The following is a 21,882-nucleotide window of genomic DNA, read 5'->3' on the forward strand; positions in this document are numbered from 1 at the left end:
GGTTCAATGGAAGAATCGACCAATTGAAGAGTCCACTTGGGAGAAGGAGGCTGATATGCAAGAAAAATACCCACAACTGTTTACAGATTCAGGTACTCCTTTTCGCCCTTGTTTTTCTTCATGTGATTAAAAGACGAACGATGGGTAAATTGATATCTATTGTAACGACCTGTTAGTCATTTTGAGCAGTAGAGTTTATTTCTGGTAATAACTGTCTAGGTCGACGGATCCCACGACGGACCGTCGAGGGTGTCTCGTTCCAAAATACTTAGACTCTGGAAAAATTTGGGTACTGAGAACAACTCTCTGAACTTCGCGACGGAAGAGCAGGACGGACCGTCGTAGTCACGACGGACCATCACAGGGTCTTAAATAAAAATTGAGTCTCTGAACTCTGTGACGACTCAGCAGGATGGACCGTCGCAGGCACGACGGACCGTCACAGGCTGCGTAACCCTGACTGGGTCGGATTTCTGTTAAAAGTTTTAAGGGGCGTTTTGGACTATTCCTGCTTATAATTATAAAGTTAGTGGGTTAATGTTAATAACTCAATTACTTGGGGGTTAAAGGTGATAACCTTGAAATAAATAGTGGGTTACTTTTACCATCTATTATACTGAATTATATGGTAATTAGGGTATAGAAAAAGAGTTTGAATAAGGAAAAATAGAAAGAACAGAAGAGAGGGACGAACGAGCGAGAGAAGAGAGAACGAAGAGGAAAGCAAAGACCTTGAGGAGTAGCTTGCGTGATCACGAATTCTTCGGTGGAGGTAGGTTATGGTTTATGCTATTTCATAGTAAACTCTTAATAGCGAATGATATGTATTGGGTAGTATTGTAAAGTCTTCTATATGCTTAATTGTATGCTTGCATGATGTGATTATGTAATTGTAATGGGTTGGAAAGATGAGGTTGTGAAGCTTAAGCCTAAAACCCTCTCTGTTAATGATGATGCCTTGGTATAAAAGAAGGCTTGATGAACTAAAAGAATGAGGTTAGTGGATCGGGTGTCACGTTCCGACACCAGGATAGTAATAGTGGATCGGGTGTCACGTTCCGACACCAGGATAGTAGTAGTGGATCGGGTGTCACGTTCCGACACCAGGATAGTAATAACGGATCGGGTGTCACGTTCCAATACCAGGATAGTAGTAGAGGATCGGGTGTCACGTTCCGACATCAGGATAGTAATAATGGATCGGGTGTCACGTTCTGACACCAGGATAGTAGTAGAGGATCGGAGTGTCACTTTCCGACACCAAGATAGTAAAAAGAATGAATCTTGAATCATGTTAATATACTTAGATTTTAAAGAACCTATTTTTCCAAACGAGTATGGAGTGGAGGCGTGAGTCCTCATAAATGTGCTTGGGTTGTGGCCAATGGTTACGGTACTTGTTGTTGTTATCTGTTGAGTATTGTAGTTGATTTTATGTTATTATATGATATATATTGTTTTCTATTTTGAGTTTGCCGATGATACCTACTCAGTACTTGTGCCTTGTACTGACCCCTACTTGTATGTTTCTTTCTTTGTTATTTGTGGAGTGCAGCAAACGTGCCAACAACTTCGACTCAACCGCAACTCTAGCCAGACTTCAGCATAATAAGATTTTAGGGTGAGCTATTGTTCCTAGCTCGGACTGGATTCTTTCTTTCACGTCTTGATGTCTTGAAGTTCGGACATGGACCATCTGTTTACTATATTTTAGCTTCTTAGCTACTCTTAGATTTAGTAAATTAAGGATAGATGTTCTTGTGGTGATGACTTCCAGATTTTGGGAATGATACGTATGGAGTTTTAGAAGTTATTTAATCGATTTTCGTTAATGAGTTTTAAGTTTTCCGCATTATATTCTGTTTATTATGGTTGAAATGTTGGGGTTTAGATTGGTTGGTTCGCTCACATAGTAGGATAAGTGTGGGTGCCACTCACGGCTCGTTTTGGGTCGTGACGTTTACTTTTTAAAAAAATTGCAAAACTCCATCATTCTAGCTAAAAAGTTTCAAATATTGTATTCAACTTTAGTTATCTCAATTTATGTGGCACTAATAGAATTCTGAGAGTCTATCAAATATTTTGTATGATTATTAATTTAAGTTGATAATTATTATGATTTGTCGTACTTTTTTTTCCAAATAATATATGTTATTTTCTCCATCCCAATTTATATGACATTAGTAAAATATCGAGAGTCCAAATTTTAAATATGTATCTTAAATATTTTAACTTGCTAGTTATTGTAATATATAATACCTTTTTTTTGTAATTTTCAAATGATGTATTTTACTTCCTCTATCTGAATTGACATGGCACTAATAGAATTTAGAATACCATTAAAAAATTTAATGTCTTTTAAATATTTAAGTTGTTAATTATTGTAATTTATAATTCTTTTTATGTCATTTCAAATAATATATGTTACTTGCTCTTATTCTTTCCCAATTTATGTGATACTAATGAAATTTCTAGAGTCAGTCAAATCTTTTATATCCATTACATATTTAAAATTATTGATTATTATAATTTATAATACTTTTTACCTGATTCTAAATTTAAAAAAAAAACAATTAAAATTTTAAGAATACATAAAATGACCAAAATCTTATGATAAAGCAAACACGTAGACCGAAAGCACATCCTGCCCCTTATTAATTTGGATTTGGACTTTACTTTGATTTTTCAGGCTAATAAAACACTATTTCTAAAACGATCTTTAAGGTCATTAACTCAATTTCCTCGATGACTTTGCTATCGATGAATCAAAATATATTATTTACCTATCATATACTAAAAGCGGTGGATAATGATTATAAGAAATTACATTAATCCATACAATTAAAGTTAAAAGGTTAAGGCTCTTCCTAATGCCTATTAATTTGACTTCAAGTGTAAATTAAAGTCGTTAGGTGAAAAGTAAACGCAATCATTTCTTTTTAACTAACTTTTTTTTTTCATTTGAAGTAATGAAAGTATCTAAGGAGTTGAGTAATGTAGTTAGGTGGAAAAGGAAAAATACAGTGTATGATGTTTTTCCCTTTAGATTTCCTTAACTTTGTATTGTTCCTTTTTCCATAATCATACAAGAAAAGATAAATGGATCCATGTGATGCATGCATTTAGCTCAATTTGGACTTTTTGTTTAGTATGATACTAGGAAAATGACTCTTGATGAAATATCAAAAGGGAAAATGACTTCTCTCACTTATGGCGAAAGTCATTTTTCATATAATTAAACTATCGAACATTTTCTATGGAAAATAACTTCTATTGTATCAAGTATGCACGTCCTTTATAAAATGTTGTGTTCATTTCTAATATTCTACTTTTCTTGCTGATTTATTATTTAAATTGTTAATATGTGACATTATCTAATAATAAATAGTACAAAGCATTGAAACATTATATATTAAAACAATATGATTCAAAAGCAGACTAATTTGGTGTTAACAAGATAAAGATTAATTAATTAATATGACGCCCCTAAAAAAAATCAACAAAAACGTGATATTTTACTGGATTAAGTTAAACTATTGTTTATCACAACAAAAACGAATAGTGTTTTACTATTTAGTTTCACATACACATGTTCTGTTCATTCTTCAAGTCTAATTTTGTCAGTGTGTATCATGAGAGAGTAAATTGACACTCATTCGTGCAATCATTTGGTATTAGCAAATACACTCATATAAATATTCTAGAGAGTTAAGATTTAATCTAACTTTAAACGAGTACATCTCTTAAAATATGACTCACACATGCCTTTAGTAAGTAAGTCAACTCACTACTTTTTGAAAAAATGATCATAATTTTCTATTCCGAGATTGGATTAACAAGCCGTCAACGACGTTGGAAAGGAACATCTTTAATTAATTTGATAGGTAGTGAGACACATAATCATTCATATTTTAAGTCATATAATCGCTTGAAGTTGACATAAGTAAAATCTTGTTCCAAACTCAATCGGTAAAGAAGCTTTAACTTAACTTTGTGATAAAGGATTCTTTTGATCTTAATTCATCTCCAAAACTTTTTTCACCCTAAAAAATTGATCTTAATGCCTATGCACAATTAGATATCACCTGATTCAGGCATATACACATATAAAGAATGTTTGGGTCTTGACTCATAAATTGGAGTGTTACAAATAGATCCTTGCGATCCATTTTTTCTCTAGACCCCATGCAGAGCGTTACTTAGTGTAACATACGATCTTTTTCTCATATTGGATGGTCAAATGTTCTGATAAACATTTTTCTCGAGGAAAATAATTTTCTTAAAGATGAGAAAATGATTTACCTAGCCAATAGCTAGAAGTAGGTACTAGGTAAAACAAGATCAATAAATGATATTTCAAAGTTAATTATCTCCTCCCCACCCAATCAATATCCCAACCCCCGAAACCCTACCCCCACCCTATCATACCCTTACAGTGCTTCATATAAATGTTGTTGGAATATTTCCTAGTCATTTGAATCATATTTAAGATGAAATTGAAAAGGAGTATTTAAAATTGAAGTTAAAAATATGTATAAAAATTAATTTGGTTTTGAAAATGATGGGAAATGGAGGAGAAAAGTAGCCTATACAAAGCTTATAATATTCTTCTAATGAAACCAAAAAGACAATTAGTAATACAACTCCAATTTCATTGTGAAAGTTGGAATTAAATGAAAAGGAACACCTTTGTTGAATCCTCAAGTAAAATTAAAGATTATTTTGGACTTTGTGACAATAATATTGGTATAATAAAGTAGCCAACACAAAACAAATTATGGCATATTCTCAATTAATAATATATATAACGTGAAATTCTCATTGGAAGTTTTCTTTATTATGAACTTTTATTTTGGCTCTAATTTATAAGGAATATCCATTTTTATTAATTGAGAATATGCCATAATTTGTTATATATATATATATATATATTAAAAAGTAGAAAACGTCAAATCATAGTAAATATGTCAATACACTATTTTTATTTACTTCATTTTCCGACTTTTGTTGGAAGTGTGAGAGTTTTACACTAAATTAAGAGAGAGAAAATATTGATAAGAATTCGTTTATTGTGATTTGAAATCTTTGAGAAAAAATTAAATATAATATTCGTAACTTAATTTATTTGCGAGTTCTATAGATTAATTAGTCGATTACCGAGATCGATCTTCAATAGCCATAAATTTTCCTACTTCGATAGTAAATAAATCTTAAAAGTTCCCTCTATATATTATCAAAATTGAAAGCGAAAAGGCTTAAGAAAAGCCAAGTTCTGATTTTGCTCTCTGCTTTTCACATCTTGTTGCTACTCAAATGACACACTAAAAATGTGAAGCCTAAAATTAAAGTAATTTCATTTTAGGTGAATTCTCTTCTCACTTTCTTTCTTCTTCTTTTTTATGTCTGTTAACTTCAAATAAATCGAATATAAATTCAGCAAAGCTAAAATTTGGATTCATACAAAAAAATCAACTACTAATATAGTCTAATTTGATATAACAAATTTTACACTTATTCATAAAAAGGAGAATTAATTATTCAAAATATAAATATTTTTAGTGAAATTTCTGACTAGATTACTATTTCTTCTAACTTTTGTTATAGATTTTAGTACCAAGTTGTTGGTGATATAGATCATTTAGCAATAAATTTGAAAAACTTGCATTAATTTGTACAAATAGTTGACTAGTCTAACATAGTCCAATCGTGTCTGTTGGTGGTCAGAAGAGAGATATTTAGCCTTCTAAATTCAATAATATTATGATTAGAGCACTAAATATGGACTAACTCATTATATTCCGGCTGAATCATATAAATTTTAATATATTACGGGTCAAAGCAGGATTAGCCTATTTTTTGTATGGGCCAAAAAATGTTGGTTCAATTTATAAATACATGGGCTACAGATTTATCAGATCGATCACTTTTATAGAAATTATATTTTTTTATAGCTATTAAATTAAATTCAATTATAAATTATAATTTAAAAATATTATCATAAATATCGACAAAATAATATTACATGATGTTAATGATACTACTTGTTAATCAAATCCACAAATAAAATTTTATTTATAATATTTATTAAGTTTTTTCAATAAAAATAGAAATATCTAAATAGAAATATTAACTTAATTGTTTTGACTTTGGATTCTCTTTAATTTTCAATTTTAATGTTATATTATATAGTTTAATTAATTTTTATTGGCCCACGTGCCGACCCTACCTATACTTTTCAAGTCCCACAAATCAACAGATTTATTCAGGACATGCTAATATTTTTTTCTTAAATGAGTTTCAAAAATCTTAGTCAAGCCCTACTAAATTCTCGATTAGGCCAAGCCGGTCAAACGGACTTGACCCATATTACGGCTCTAATTATTATTACCAATAATTAAATAATTAATTAATTAGACGGGCTGCCCAGAATAAGTAGAATAGTTTAATTTTAATGTAATAATAATGTACAAAATATTTGTATCGTTAGGTTACTTAAAAAGTAGGATTAAGTCATACAGATTTCCTTAAAGTTGTTTGCATATTTTATTTAAACACCTAAATTAAGGTTTGTATCTATTAAACACTTTTACTGTTCAAAATTAGTATTTATTAGGCACTTTTCGCTGACATGGCAAAGAATGTGTAATACACATACAGTGTGCACGTGGAGGAATATTTTAGCTTCTTTTTGTTTCTCTTTCTTCTTCTTCTTTTCAATAGCCATAACTCTTCCCACACCATCACCATTGCCGCGGCCTCCCCCCACCATCATTTACCCTTCTGTTCTCTTCTTTTCTTTTCTTCAGCTATCTCTTCCTCTCCCTTACCATTGTCGACATTTCCTCTTCCATTTTTAAAAATTTGGCAGTTATTATCATCTATTCACAGGAAAATAAAAAAGATACCCACTCTATCACTATTCTATTGTTCCATTCCTCCCATTGTTTTTCATAAAAAATAAACATCTTAACCCAAATTATCGTTTTTTTTTAAAAAAAAATAGACCTGAAAAAATTAATAGTTGAATTAAGAGGAACAACAATGACAGTAATGGTAACGGTGAGTGAACGATGATAACTTGAATAAAGGAGTTGAACATATTTTCAGCCGTTGACCTTTATGAAGCAACTTGCTCAATGATTAGTTGATTATAAATCTCTCTATGCTTCATTCATATATGGTTGAAGTTGTGAACGAGTATAATCCTTTAGCTCAGCATAGTTAAAGACGAAACACAATGAACGAATCGAAGGTTCTTCATGGTTCTAAAATAGTTTTTCTTTTTTTTCCCTCAAAATTCCAGATGTATGTCGTTGATTCATTAATTTGCCACGTCAGCACGAGTGTATTACACACATATAATACTTTTAGTTGATTGTCAAAAAAATGTTCAAATAGTGCAACTTTAAATTGATAAAAGTATTCAATAGGTATCAACCCTACTTGAGGTGTTCAAATGAAATATGCAAACAAGCTCTATATGACTTTAAGCCTAAAAAGTAATTGCAAGTAACTTTATTTTATATATTATATTATGAGTTGGATAATTCTGAATAAGAAATAAACAATTTACTTTTAATGGATTAAATTATATTAGTAATATAAAAGAATATTACACGATTGGTGTAGTAATTATAACTTAATCCTAAGTAAAATAAGTATATTAAGTAGCATAAATGGTGTTATTGTTTTGCTTAGTTATCATATTCTTAGAGCCTGTTTGGCTCAGCTTAAAAGCTGGTCAAACTGATTTAAAAGCTGGTTTTTGACTTATTTAGCTGTTTGGCAATACTCAAAACAGTTTATTTTAAGTTAAAAAAAACTTATTTTAAGCCAAAAGTTAAAAGCTGGGGTAGGGGTGCTTTTTTTTTAGCTTATAAGCTGTTTTAAGTTGACCACATTTTTATCTTTTTGTGCTTAATATTTTTATACAATCTCCAAATTACCCATATAACCCTAACATTTCTTTCTTCCATTTTCCCCTTTTCACGTTTGACATAACAACTTCAGCACTTTTATCCAAACGTATAACTGTTTCTTTTAAAAATAAGTTTCAGCACTTTTAAAAGTACTTTTTTAAAGCTGCTTTTATTAAGCCCATCCAAACGAGCCCTTAATCAATAAATTCTGCCGATCTATCAAAATACATCATTATAGTAAAAGCTAATATAATTCAGTACTCTCACCATCTTAATTTATAATTCAGTACTTTTTTTTTCAGTTTGTTCCGAATAGCATATCGTACATTCTTACATAAAATACTTAAAGTTTAAAATTATTACTTAATATTTAATAAGATAATTTATAATTTCAGTATTAATGGAGTATAAATTTATTGTTTGGGGCATAAAATTTTAAAGTCTTTATATATATATATATATATATATATATATATATATATATACATACACACCCAATGGTGCAACGCCACATAAATTAAGACAAAAAAATAGTATGTTTTGATATTTCTAACTTTTTATATTGATATAAAATAAGTGATGTTTTACCTAATAAAAAAGATAGTAGTTTAATTTTTCAAATTTATCCTTATTAAATTGTTCCAAAACAATCTTTCTCTATTACAAATTATAAAATTCTATTAAATAGGTATTCAGTATTCTTACTAGTTCTTCAAAGACATTTTATTATGCTATATTCCTTTTGCACTAGATATGCACCTCAATGTCAACTTAGAAATATGTAATTTAATTAAAGGTAATTCAATTAAAATCATTCTTAATTTCTATATAAATAATTCCTTAAAGGAGTGTGATAATTAGAGACGAAAATATCAAAAAATAAATATGAAGTTGATAATATATCATTGTAATTAGGGACTGAGTTAGAAGTCTGAATTCTCGAAAAAAAATTATGATTTTAAAATTCAAAATTTGTAAAGTTCAAATTCTTATTTTATTTCTATTTATAAGAGACTACTGGCGTAGCGAAATATACAACACTTCACATTTATGTTATGATATAATATAATATGATATAATAAAATAATCTTTTTGTCATTTCATTTAGAGAATATGATGGTATAAAATTGTAGAGAATATCATTCCTCTCCTCTCTAAGGAAGGAAAAAAAGGACGTGGAGAGCACCATTTTTGGAGGAAATCAAAGCATATAATAGAACATAAAGCTTTTATCCATTATCCAATAATGTTAAACAATTTGAGCAACACATATATCAATCATCTTTCTCTAAAAAAATATATATATCCCCATCTACTTTTGTTGCACAAGGAATTATGGAATATTACTACAAATTTACTTGCTATAGCAAGAAGAATTAGGTGCCTTTAATTTCTACCACTAACTTTTGCTTTTCATCAAAAGGAACATACCACAACTTGGGCACAAAATAGATTCTCCTTGAGTTACAATTGATCTGGTATAATTTAGAATTATATGAAGTTCTAAAAAAAATGAAGATTTTTGAAATTTGTGATGATAAATATTATAGTATTTTGGTGATTATAAAATTTTTGCAACTTATAGTTACGATTCAAAAATCATGAGTCGCGATGACATTTATGTTCTCAACCAATAGGTAAGTCAACCAACATATTCAACCAAACATAACTAACTAATGAGTAAAAAAAAATAAACACTTAGAAAAAATCTCCAACACTGAGTTCCAAATAAGTACGAATGCGGAAACTGAAAAAAATACTACCCAAAAATTAAAGTCATCAGTATAAGAGCTTTTAAAATATGATGCAAGTCTGAAACTAAAATGACAAATCTAACATAAGAGATATCCTGTTTGGATACTAAAATAACAGAATAAGTAAAAGACAGAAGGATGTATGAGCCACGGAACAACCAAGCAGCTAACCATAACTAAAAGACACTCCAAGCTCGGACTCAAAATGCTCCATGACATGTGCTCGTACTCGGAATCGAATCTGCACCACAAAGAGTGCAACAAGTGCAGTATAAGTATGAAATCACGTATACCCAGTATATTTCATTGACCGACAACGAAAAAGTAGTGACGGGAGTTTATATACGAAAAATTAATTCTTTACTTATACAAGTCTATAATTCATTCACTAGTCAAGTTTCATCAAATAGAGGTAATCAAACATAAGTAATTTCCAACCATCAATTAAAATACATAATCATTAAGAATGAAGGATGTGATGAGATGCAATGCAATATGAATTCAAGTCAATAATACAATTCAAGTCAATAATATATCAGCTAATGCCTATATGCATTGGCATTTTCACATTACAATCCACATTCTATTGTAGTAACTTTCCCTTTTATAACACTGGTACTCGTACCAATGGCCATCACACCATTGATACGAGAACCCCATCTTTCGCCCTTACCCCTTGTCTATTCCATTTTTAAAAATATTTACTAGGAAAAATATCCTTCAACAAGTCTAAAAGTCTTAACATACCTCAAATGTCGAACCTCGTGCCAAAAATCTTTACGATTTTTCCTTTCCTTTCCGCAAAATTTCGAAACATTTCTAATCTAACAATTATGCAATATTTATAAGCAAATCATTCCGTAGACACCCATATGCTATATGTCTATCCTAACTCAAAACTCACCAAACTTAAAATTATATATCTATATATTAAACTCCCACTATAAAGTAATAATTGTTAGAAATTTTCAAAATTTAAGCAAATCATTCACACCCAACCTTAACAACTGAAGTATCCGAAATTCAATTAATTTGTTTATTAATTTTTTTTTCTGCAGTTATCTTTGTCAGCAGAAGATTAACTCTTTTTCTAATGACAAATTATCATGTTTACATTGCCCCTTTAAATTTTTCTACCTAACCCACAAATTTATAGAACCAAATTTTTCTATGCAACCATAATTAACTTTTTTTTAAATAAATAATATATATATATATATATATATATATATATATATATATATATATATATATATATATATAAAGAAAATAAAATAAAAAAGTAACCCTTCCATTAATGTCCACCATCAGAATGATGGATCATTAATGGCTATAAATACACCTTAGTTTGATGCAATTAATAACAATAATATAAAATTTTCGTTCCTTAAAAACAATTTGAACAAACACCAATTGTTGTTTCCACTTTGATACTAACTATTCACATAATAATATAATAATAACAACAATCCCAACTACTTTGACAGCATACCTTATGCAGAATAGAAAAGGATGAGAAGTTCTTTGCTTTTACGAGTGGTAGTTATGGTTATTCTTCTCGTTCGTCACCTAAGATAAATTTTCTGCCTATGCCTCTTTTCTTTTTTAAACCAGAGTTTTTTTTAGACGTGACAGCATCACTAACATATTATCCTCTATGTGACTTCAGGGTATAAAATATCAAATAATAAAAGAGTTGACCCATTTACCCCCAAATCAGGTAATAGTAATTAAATAAATACTTTAAAATTCCGATTAAAATTTCACGAAAGAGTCAAAATAGTTCTGATTCTAAAAATGACCAGCGGGTCGTTACATCACCAATCACTTAAACAAACGTTCATCCTCGAAGGGATAAAGAAAAGAACTCACCTGAACGCTAAAAAAGCCAAGGATATTTACTCATGTCTAAATCTGTCTCCCATGTAGCTTCCTCCACGGGACGATGCTTCCATTGAACCTTTACTGCAGCAATCTCTTTTGACCTCAACTTTCGAACCTGCCTATCCAAAATGGTAACCGGATCCTCCTCAAAAGTCAAATTCTTATCAAGTAACACTGAATCCCATTGAATCACATGAGCATCACCCTGATGATACTTCTTTAGCATCGAAATATGAAATACATGATGGATACCTGACAAACTAGGTGGCAAAGCCAATTTATACGCCACCTCACCAATACTCTCCACAATTTCGAAAGAACCAATATACCTTGGGCTCAACTTGCCCTTCTTTCCAAATCTCATCACACCCGTCATGGGTGAAGCCTTAAGTAGAACCATCTCTTAAACCATAAACTCCAAATCACGAACCATCCTATCTGCATAACTCTTTTGACTACTCTGAGCCATGAGAAGTCTATCTTGGATCAATTTAACCTTGTCCAAGGACTCCCTCAGCAAATATGTACTTCACGGTCTAACCTCAAATGCATCAAACCAACTAATTGGAGATCGACATCTCCTACCATACAAAGCCTCAAATGGTGCCATCTCAATGCTCGAATTGTAACTATTATTGTAAGCAAACTCCACTAATGGCAAGAATTGATCCTAGTGACCACCAAAGTCAATCACACATGCCCGCAATATGTCCTCAAGAACCTGAATAGTCCGTTCAGATTGACCATCAGTCTGAGGGTGAAAGGTTGTACTTAGATCCACCCGAGTGCCCAACTCTTTCTGCATAGAACACCAGAAAGGATATGTAGATTGGGTGCCACGATCTGAAATAATAGATATAAGAACCCCATGCAAACGAACTATCTCCGGAATATAGATCTTGGCTAACTTCTATGAGTTATAGGTAGTCTGAACTGGTACAAAGTGTGTAGACTTGGTAAATCGATCCTCAATGACCCATATAGCATTAAACTTACCCAAGGTATGTGGCAACCCTACTACAAAGTCCATAGTAATGCGCTCCCACTTCCACTTAGGTATAGGCATCCTCTGAGTCACACCTCCAGGATTTTAGTGTTCATACTTCACTTGCTGGCAATTTAAACACTGAGATACAAAATCTACTAGGTCCCTCTTTATACGACACCACCAATAATGCTTCTTCAAGTCACGATACATCTTAGTAGCCCCTGGGTGAATAGAGTACCTCGAACTATGAGCCTCCTCCATGATCAATCTAGTCAAATCACCTATACGAGGAACACATATATGACCTTTGATCCTCAAAAATCCCTCACTATCAAGAATTGTAGCCTTGGCTTCTCCATTGAACACCTTGTCCCTAATCTTACATAAATCACCATCATTAAATTGTTTAGCCCGAATCTGCTCCAATAAGGATGACCTAGCCTCCATATAAGCCAACACCTTACCAGATTCTGAAATATCAAGTCTCACAAAGCTATTATCCAAGGATTGATCCCTTGCTAAAGGATGCTCGCCAACCTGTAACATGGCTAGACTACCCATACTTACCGCCTTCCGACTCAATGCATCTGCTACCACATTTGCCTTGCCTGGATGATAAAGAATAGTCATGTCATAGTCTTTAAGCAATTCCAACAATCTCCGTTGCCTTAGATTGAGATCTCTCTGATTGAAAAAATACTGGAGACTACGTTGATCCATGAACACCTCATAATGCATACCATAAAGATAATGCCTCCAAATCTTCAATGCAAACACAACAACCGCCAACTCTAAATCATGAATAGGGTAGTTCTTCTCATGAACCTTCAGCTGCCTCAAAGCATAAGCTATCACCCTTCCCTTCTGCATCAACACACAACCAAGACCAATCCGAGAAGCATCACAATATACAATAAAACCCTCTCCCTCCACGGGTAGGGTCAAAATCGGAGCAGTAGTCAATTAAGTCTTGGGATTTTGGAATCTAACCTCACACTCGTCAGACCACTAAAAAGTCATTATCTTCTGTGTCAATCTAGTTAATGGAGACGCAATGAATGAGAAACCCTCAACAAACCGTCTATAATAACCTGCAATGACTAACAAACTCCAAATCTCAGTAACTAAAACAGGTCTGACCCAATCTATAACCATCTCAATCTTCTTAGGATCCATCATGATACCCTTCTTGGACACTACATGTCCCAAGAATGCTACCGAACTAAGCCAAAACTCACACTTTGAAAACTTTGCATAAAACTTTTTCTCCTTTAGAATCACAAGTACAATCCTCAAATGATGATCATGTTCCTCCTTACTGCGTGAGTATATCAATATATCATCAATGAATACAATAACAAAGGAATCCAAATACGTCCTGAACACTCCATTCATCAAGTCCATTAAAGATGCAGGGGCATTAGTCAGTCCAAAAGACATCACCAGAAACTCGTAATGGCCATAACGTGTTTGAAAAGGTGTCTTAGGGGTATACTCTGCCCTAACCTTCAGCTGATGATAGCCAGATCTCAAGTCAATCTTGGAGAAAACTGAAGCACCCTGCAACTGATCAGATAAATTATCAATACGAGGTATCGGGTACTTAATTCTGACGGTTACCTTGTATAATTGTCGATAGTCAATACACATACGCATAGATCCATATTTCTTCTTCACAAATAACACTGGAGCACCCCAAGGAGATACACTTAGTCTAATAAAACTCTTGCTCAACAAATCCTGCAACTGCTCATTCAACTCATTTAATTCAGTCGGTGCCATACGATAAAGAGGATTAGAAATAGGCTGAGTGCCTGGATCCACATCAATACAAAAATCAATATCACGATCTGGTGGAAGAACTGGCAAATCGGTCAGGAATATCTCTGAAAATTCACTCACCACTAGAATAGACTCAAGCACAGGAGTCTCAATACTAGTATCTCAAATGTGTGCCAAGTAAGACAAACATCTTGTCTGTACCAACTGACGAGCCTTAAGAAATGATACCACACCCTTAGGAGGGTGACTAAGAGAACTTCTCTATTCTACTATAGGAATTCCAGACATAACTAAAGTGATTGTCTTGGCATCGCAATTTAAAATTGCATTGTAGGAAGATAATCAATCCATACCAAGAATCACATCAAAATCTGTCATATCTAACACCCTTAAATATGCATGAGTGTCATACCCCATCAAGGTAACAATACATAATCGATACACCCGATCTACAATTACAGAATCCCCGACAGGAGTAGAAACACGTATCGGTAAATCAAGAGACTCACACAATATATCCAGACTAGGAGCAAAATATGTGGACACAAAAGAATAATTAGAGCCTGATTAAATAATATGGTACATGGTCAATGACAAACCGGAATAATACTTGTGATAACAACATCTGAAGCCTCAGCCTCTGGCCTACCCGAAAAAGCATAACAGTGAGAACGACCTCCCTCAGATTGTTAATCTCCATGATCCCCGCCTCGACCAGAAGAAGAACCACTTCCATCTGAGTAAGAACCACCTCTACCACTCTGTGCACCACCCCTAGCTGGAGGTTCTGCAACCTTGAAACTCGAAGCCTGAGAACCCTCATGTAAGACACAACACCTGGTCCTAGGACAGTCTCTCACATAGTGTCCCATATAACCACACTCAAAACAACCCCTACAAGATGCAGGCTAATGAGAGGAACCTGAATGACCATAATGCCCTCCACGAACTACAGGTCTAGAAGATGAACCCTATGAAGTATGCACTGAGCTCGAAGAGATACCAACCTCAAACGCTGGTATAGCAGCATGAATGGGTCTGCTGGACTAAGGGTGATAACCTCTGCCCAAGTAACCTCGACTCCTAGGTGTAGTACCACCATAATCACCTAAATAACGAGTCCTGCTACCCTTACACTGCTCAAATCCCTCACGCCGAATCATCTCCAACTCATTACCAACATCTACCACTTTCTGAAATGGAACACCAGAAACAGAAACCTGAGAAACTTCTAAACGAATCGGAATAATCATCCCCTTAACAAACCTTCTCACTCTATCAACGTCTGTGGGAAGTACCATCGAAGCATTCCTAGCCAAGGCATGAAATATACCCTCATACTCTGTAACTGACATACCACCTTGCTGCAAACCCTCAAACTCGGCCCTCTTGCGCTCCCTATCACTGCGTGGAACAAATTTGGATAGAAATACCTGAGTAAACTGAGTCCAAAATAGTGGAGGGGATCCAGATGGCCTACTACTAATATAATCCCTCCACCACTGCTTGGCAAAGCCAGTTATCTGAAACGCTATGTAGTCAACTCCATGAGATTCCACTAATCCAAGATTATGCAACCTCTCATGACAACTAACTATAAATTCATATGCATCCTCAGTTAAAGCACCAGTATAAGTAGGAGAATTCATTAGTCTGAACCTCCCAAAAACTTTTGCTCATCAATGGTCATAGAAAGTCTGTTCGCCAGATGTGATGCAATATCTGAAAACTCCATACTGTCCAAACGAGGAGCTACAACAACGACTAGCTGAGTCTTGGGAGTCTGAGAAACTGGAGCAACTATTGGATCTGGAGTCTGACCTCCAACACGGGTTTGTGAGCCATCAGAAGTGACAGGCAAAGCTCCTGCCTGAGCCATCCCCTCGAGGATTCCTAACATACGAGCCAAGGTATCTTGAAGCACTGGGGTGGCAATAGTGCTTGGTGGAGCATGAGCTGGCCTATGCCCCTCAACATGATCATGCACATCCCCATGAATAACATCTACATCAGGAGGTACGGTCCTATCACAGCCCTGGGTAGCTATTGGTACTTGACCTTCCACAGGTGCTGCAATACGATCACTACCCCGACCTCGAACTCGTCTCTACCTCTAACTCAGATAGTGTTCCCAGAAACAAGCACATGAATAGGATTCAAACCACCACTTGCCGGTGTACGAGTCCTCGCCATCTGAGAGAATGAGATATCAAGATTAGAATCTCAACACGGTCAAGTGTGCACGATAGTGAATGAAAGAACAGAATATTTCCTAAATTTCCTATAGCCTTTCGAAGATAGGTATGGACGTCTTCATACCGATCTGCAAGAATCTTCTTGACATTGCTCTTGTACTCATGAGATCGATGAACCTAGGGCTCTATTACCAACTTTTCACGACTCAAAAATCACGAGTCGTGATGACACCTATGTTCCCAAACAATAAGTAAGCCAACCCAACATATTTAACCAAACATAACTAACTAATGAGTAAAAAAAATAAACACTTAGCAAAAATCTTCAACACTGAGTTCCTTATAAGTACGAATGCGGAAACTGAAAAAAAATACTACCCAAGAATTGGTGTCATCAGTACAAGAGCTTCTAAAATACGATGGAAGTCTGAAGCTAAAATGTCAAATCAAACATAAGGGATATCCTGTTTGAATACTAAAATAACAGAATAAGTAAAAGACAGAGGGAGGTGTGGGCCACGGAACAACCAAGCAACTCACCACAACTCCAAGACACTCCAAGCACTGACTCAAAATACTTCACAGATGTGCTCGTACTCAAAATTGAATCTGCACCACAAAGAGTGCAACAAGTGTAGTATGAGTACGAAATCATGTGTACTCAGTATATCTCATTGACCAACAATGAAAAAGTAGTGACGGGAGTTTATATAAAAATTAATTCTTTACTTATACAAGTCTATAATTCATACACCAGTCAAGTTTCATCAAATAGAGGTAATCAAACATAAGTAATTTCCAACCATAAATTAAAACACATAATCATCAAGAATGAGGATGTGATGAGATGTGATGCAATATGATGCCATGAGTGATATGTCTCAGAATGACCAGTACTTTATCAACCGTATATACATGATACTCTTTGGAAATACATTGAGAATTCATGACCCATGGGGGACTCGCGAGGTCCATATACCGACACAGACGATCTCCACGTGTCTGCGCGGACGATCTCAACTCACTATTATAATATCAAACAATTTCCACACGGACAGTCTCCACGTGCCCAAATTGTAATCTTAACATCTCACCATCTCCAGCACGGACGATCGCCACGTGCCCAACTTATACTCAATCTCATGTCAATGTACATAATATTATTTCAATATAAGGGGATGATGATGCATCACAATCAATCAATATCAATATAATACATAACCACCTCAATTATCACAACTAAACGGGTGAAATAAAGAAAACACCATCACACAACGATTCAAGTAAATAATATATCAGCTAATTCTAATATGCTTTGGCATTCTCACATTACAATCCAAATTCTATTGTAGTAACTTTCCCTTTTATAACACTGGTACTCGTACCAATGTCCGTCACACCATTGATACGAGACCCCCATCTTTCACCCTTACCCCTTGTCTATTCAATTTTTTTAAATATTTAATTAGGAAAAATATCCTTCAACAAGTCTATAAGTCTTAACATACCTTAAATGCCAAACCTCGTGCCAAAAATCTTCACGATTTTTTCTTTCCTTTTCGCAAAGTTTCGAAACGTTTCTAATCTAATAAATATGCAATATTTATAAGCAAATCATTCCGTAGACACCCATATGCTATATGTCTATCCTAACTCAAAACTCACCAAACTTAAAATTCTATATCCATATATTAAACTCCCACTATAAAGTAATAATTGTTAGAAATTTTCAATAATTACGCAAATCATTCACACCCAACCTTAACAATTGAAACTATCCGGAATTCAATTTATTTGTTTATTAATTTTTTTTCTGCAGTTATCTTTGTCTGCCGAAGATTAACTCTTTTATAATGACAAATTATCATGTTTACACTGCCTCTTTAAATTTTTCTACCTAACCCACAAATTTACAGAACCAAATTTTTCTATGCAACAATAATTAACTTTTCTTTTAATAAAGTGTGTGTGTATATATATATATATATATATATATATATATATATATATATATAAAGAAAATAAAATAAAAAAGTAACCCTTTTATTAATGTCCACCATCAGAATGATAGATCATTAATGGCTATTAATACACCTTAGGTTGATGCAATTAATAACAATAATATAAAATTTTCGTTCCTTAAAAATAATTTGAACAAACACCAATTGTTGTTCCCACTTCGATACTACCTATTCACATAATAATATAATAATAACATCAATCCCAACTACTCTGACAGCATACCTTATGTAGAATAGAAAAGGATGAAAATTTCTTTGCTTTTAAGAGCGGTAGTTATGGTTATTCCTCTAGCTCGTCACCTACGACAAATTTTCTGCCCCCACCTTTTTTCTTTTCTAAATCAGAGTTTTTTTTTAAACGTGACAACTCCACTAACATATTATCCTCTATGTGACTTAAGGGTATAAAATATCAGATAATAAAAGAGTTGACCCATTTACCCCCAAATCAGATAATAGTAATTAAATAAATAATTTAAAATTCCATTTAAAATTTTACGGAAGAGTCAAAATAGTTTTTATTCTCAAAACGACCAGCGGGTCGTTACACTTATAATCTTAGATATGTCAAATATTTATATGATTATAACAACTTCTTAATAAATTTGATAGTGTAAAGTTAATTAATTGTTTTTCAATTTAAATGTGTCATTTTTTTATTACGAATTAAATGAATAGGATATGTCATATAAATTAAAACAAAGGTAATATTATAATGGCTGCGAATTATCATGGGGTTTGAAAAAAAAGTGTCATTTTAAAAAATTTAAGTGAAAAACAAGTTATATATTCCTAAATCGAAACGAAGAGAATAATTTTAAACTTTTTAGATCCATATTTTTTTTCTAGAATCTGGTAAAGCAAAGGAAGACATTGATCTAAGAATTACAATATATTATGCTTCAAATAAATATATTATTATGTCAATAAAGACATGTCCCCTTTGAAAAATCACTAAGATTCAATTCAATCAAGTTTTTGGCCTTTTGTTTGGCTTGCAGCCTGGAGTCCCAAGATTCTTCTAAAGTGATAAGACAAATTAATTATATGGTGTTCATGACTCATACCTCGTTTAATATTTAAATTCTAGGCTAAGTTACTAGAAGGATAAATGTAAAATGGATAACTTACCTAAATGCCTAATATATTCTAATTTGCACTATTACAAATCTTACTAGATTTTGATGTGTTTATTTATATACACTCAAATACGTTCAGTGTATATATGAGATCAAAATTCAGTATTTGTTTTAGATACGTTGTATTCAAGTGAATTCACGTGTATTTAGGATAGATAACAAATTTTGCTCACCTTCCTTCCATCGCGCTTTCTCCTAAATACATGAAAATGACACCAAATATATACATATGCATGTATCTAGTATAATTCGCATGTATCTATAATGCATAACAAATCTCTTCCGCTTCCTTCCATATTTCACTTGTCTCTCTCTATTTTAGTGTATCTTGTAGCAAAAATACAAATATCTAGGAATATCTTTATCAATATATGATATAAAACTCTTAATTAATGACATACATTATATTTAAAAATATAATCACTAATAATATTTATGGCAATGAAATATGTCTAATTATGTAGTTTCTCCTTCAAAAGATCACATTAGAAAGAAGGAGAAGGAAGAAATAATATGCCGGTAACTCTTTATTCGCACATCTTAAAGAGGGGACCAAAAACTCTAGATAATGACTTCAAAATGAAATTTTCAACACATAGTTAATGAGTAAAATTTATCCACACCAGGTGTTTATATCAAATCAATACATGTGCTTAAATTTATAATTTATTTTATTTTATTAAATCACATAATAATAAAAATTGCATTTGCTTAATGTAAACACTCCGTGCAAATAAAAATTTTTTAATAGTGAATGAAAAACTAGTTGGTTTTTGGCTAAATTGGGCCTTGAACCGGGTCCATGAGTTTTAAATGGGCCAAAATTATGGACAAAACTTGAAGAATGCTAGATGTAGCCAATCTATTATCTAGCCTTATTTTTCTACTTGCCCTCCTTTGATTTTTTCTCCATTAATGTCTTCCTCCAACCATTTTATTTAGTAATAAAAAGAACAAGTCAAATGAAAGTCCTAATGTTGTGGTTGAAGAGTTTCGAAGCTCAAATTTTAAAAGATAATATGCCGTAAATATAAATTGTTTTAAATGAATAATATATTAAAAGAATTGAAATATTGGGAGTAGTACATATCTAAAATTCTAGATGTATAGAGGGAGATTTTAGCTGAAGTCCATTGAAATTTTCTAGTAAAAAACTTCAGAAGTCAAATTATAAAATTCGAGTGAAAAATATTTTTAAAGACTTGACATTTTATAGGGGTTCATATCTAAAATTTGAGAGTGTGTAGAGGAGATTTGAGCCGGTAAAGATTGAAAAATATACTCAACTCATTGAAGAAGATGAGTTGTTGAGATGTATAAATATTATTGTAATCATTTAAAATTTATTGAATGTAAATTTATAAAATGATTCGAATTATATTGAATTCATAAATATATTAATCCAAATATATATTGTGGGTTGATATAATTGAGTTAAATATTTAAATCCAATAAATATGGATTTAATTAAAGTCTAAATTAATTGATTTGGACTACATTGGATGAACCTAATTTGTTAAACCCAATCTCATCTCATTCTAGAGCCCATCTTGACGCCACGTGTGCAGATGATGTGGCATGCCAAGTCAAATAAGAAAACCAATAGAATCAATGACATGTGTCAAAGATGACAAGCCCGCTCCATAAAGCCCAAATGCCATGTCACTTCAATCTGATTGGCTGAACGGAATTATATTCCAATTGCAACTCCTCTATTCTAAAACTATAAATAGGGGTCCTCATAATTCAGAAAAGAGAGAAAATTCTAAACAAGAAGCTAGAGAAACTCTGTGGTACAAACGCCATTTAATTCTCTACAAAGCTACAAGTTTAAGAATTCAAACATTCAAGTTCAAGAACGATCAAGATCAAGACCACCGAATTTAAGAACAAGCTCGAAGCCCTTGAGTTCAAATAAAGTCAACATCAAGATAAAGTTCAAGTTCAAGTTAATCATAGATTCAAGAACAAGCTTTAAAGCCCTTGAATTTATATTTGAAAAGGCGAATTCAGAGGAATCATAGAGATTGTAATGCTCGCATTTGAAATAATAAAATTGATTGTTGCTATAATTTTCCGTTCTTGATTATTGTTTTCTCGACGCGAATTTTATTGTCTACAAATTCTGGCACGCCATGTGGGACAATCTCTACCTCTCATCTCAACTTTTCAAACGTCAAAGAATATCAAGATGACTTCC

At 32.8% G+C, this 21,882-nt stretch overlaps 1 long non-coding RNA gene across 1 annotated transcript; it reads right to left on the minus strand.

Annotated features, from left to right (window-relative positions):
- Positions 1 to 9,600: 9,600 nt before the first annotated feature.
- LOC104649625 (uncharacterized) lies at positions 9,601 to 11,360 on the minus strand. Its single transcript, XR_743499.4, has 2 exons — positions 11,166 to 11,360; positions 9,601 to 9,914 (listed from the first exon to the last, which is right to left on the minus strand). It is a non-coding gene; the product is annotated as an uncharacterized lncRNA (long non-coding RNA).
- Between the last annotated feature and the right edge of the window lie 10,522 nt (positions 11,361 to 21,882).

Source organism: Solanum lycopersicum, chromosome 10 (assembly GCF_036512215.1).
Source record: "Solanum lycopersicum chromosome 10, SLM_r2.1".
Lineage (NCBI taxonomy): Eukaryota > Viridiplantae > Streptophyta > Magnoliopsida > Solanales > Solanaceae > Solanum > Solanum lycopersicum.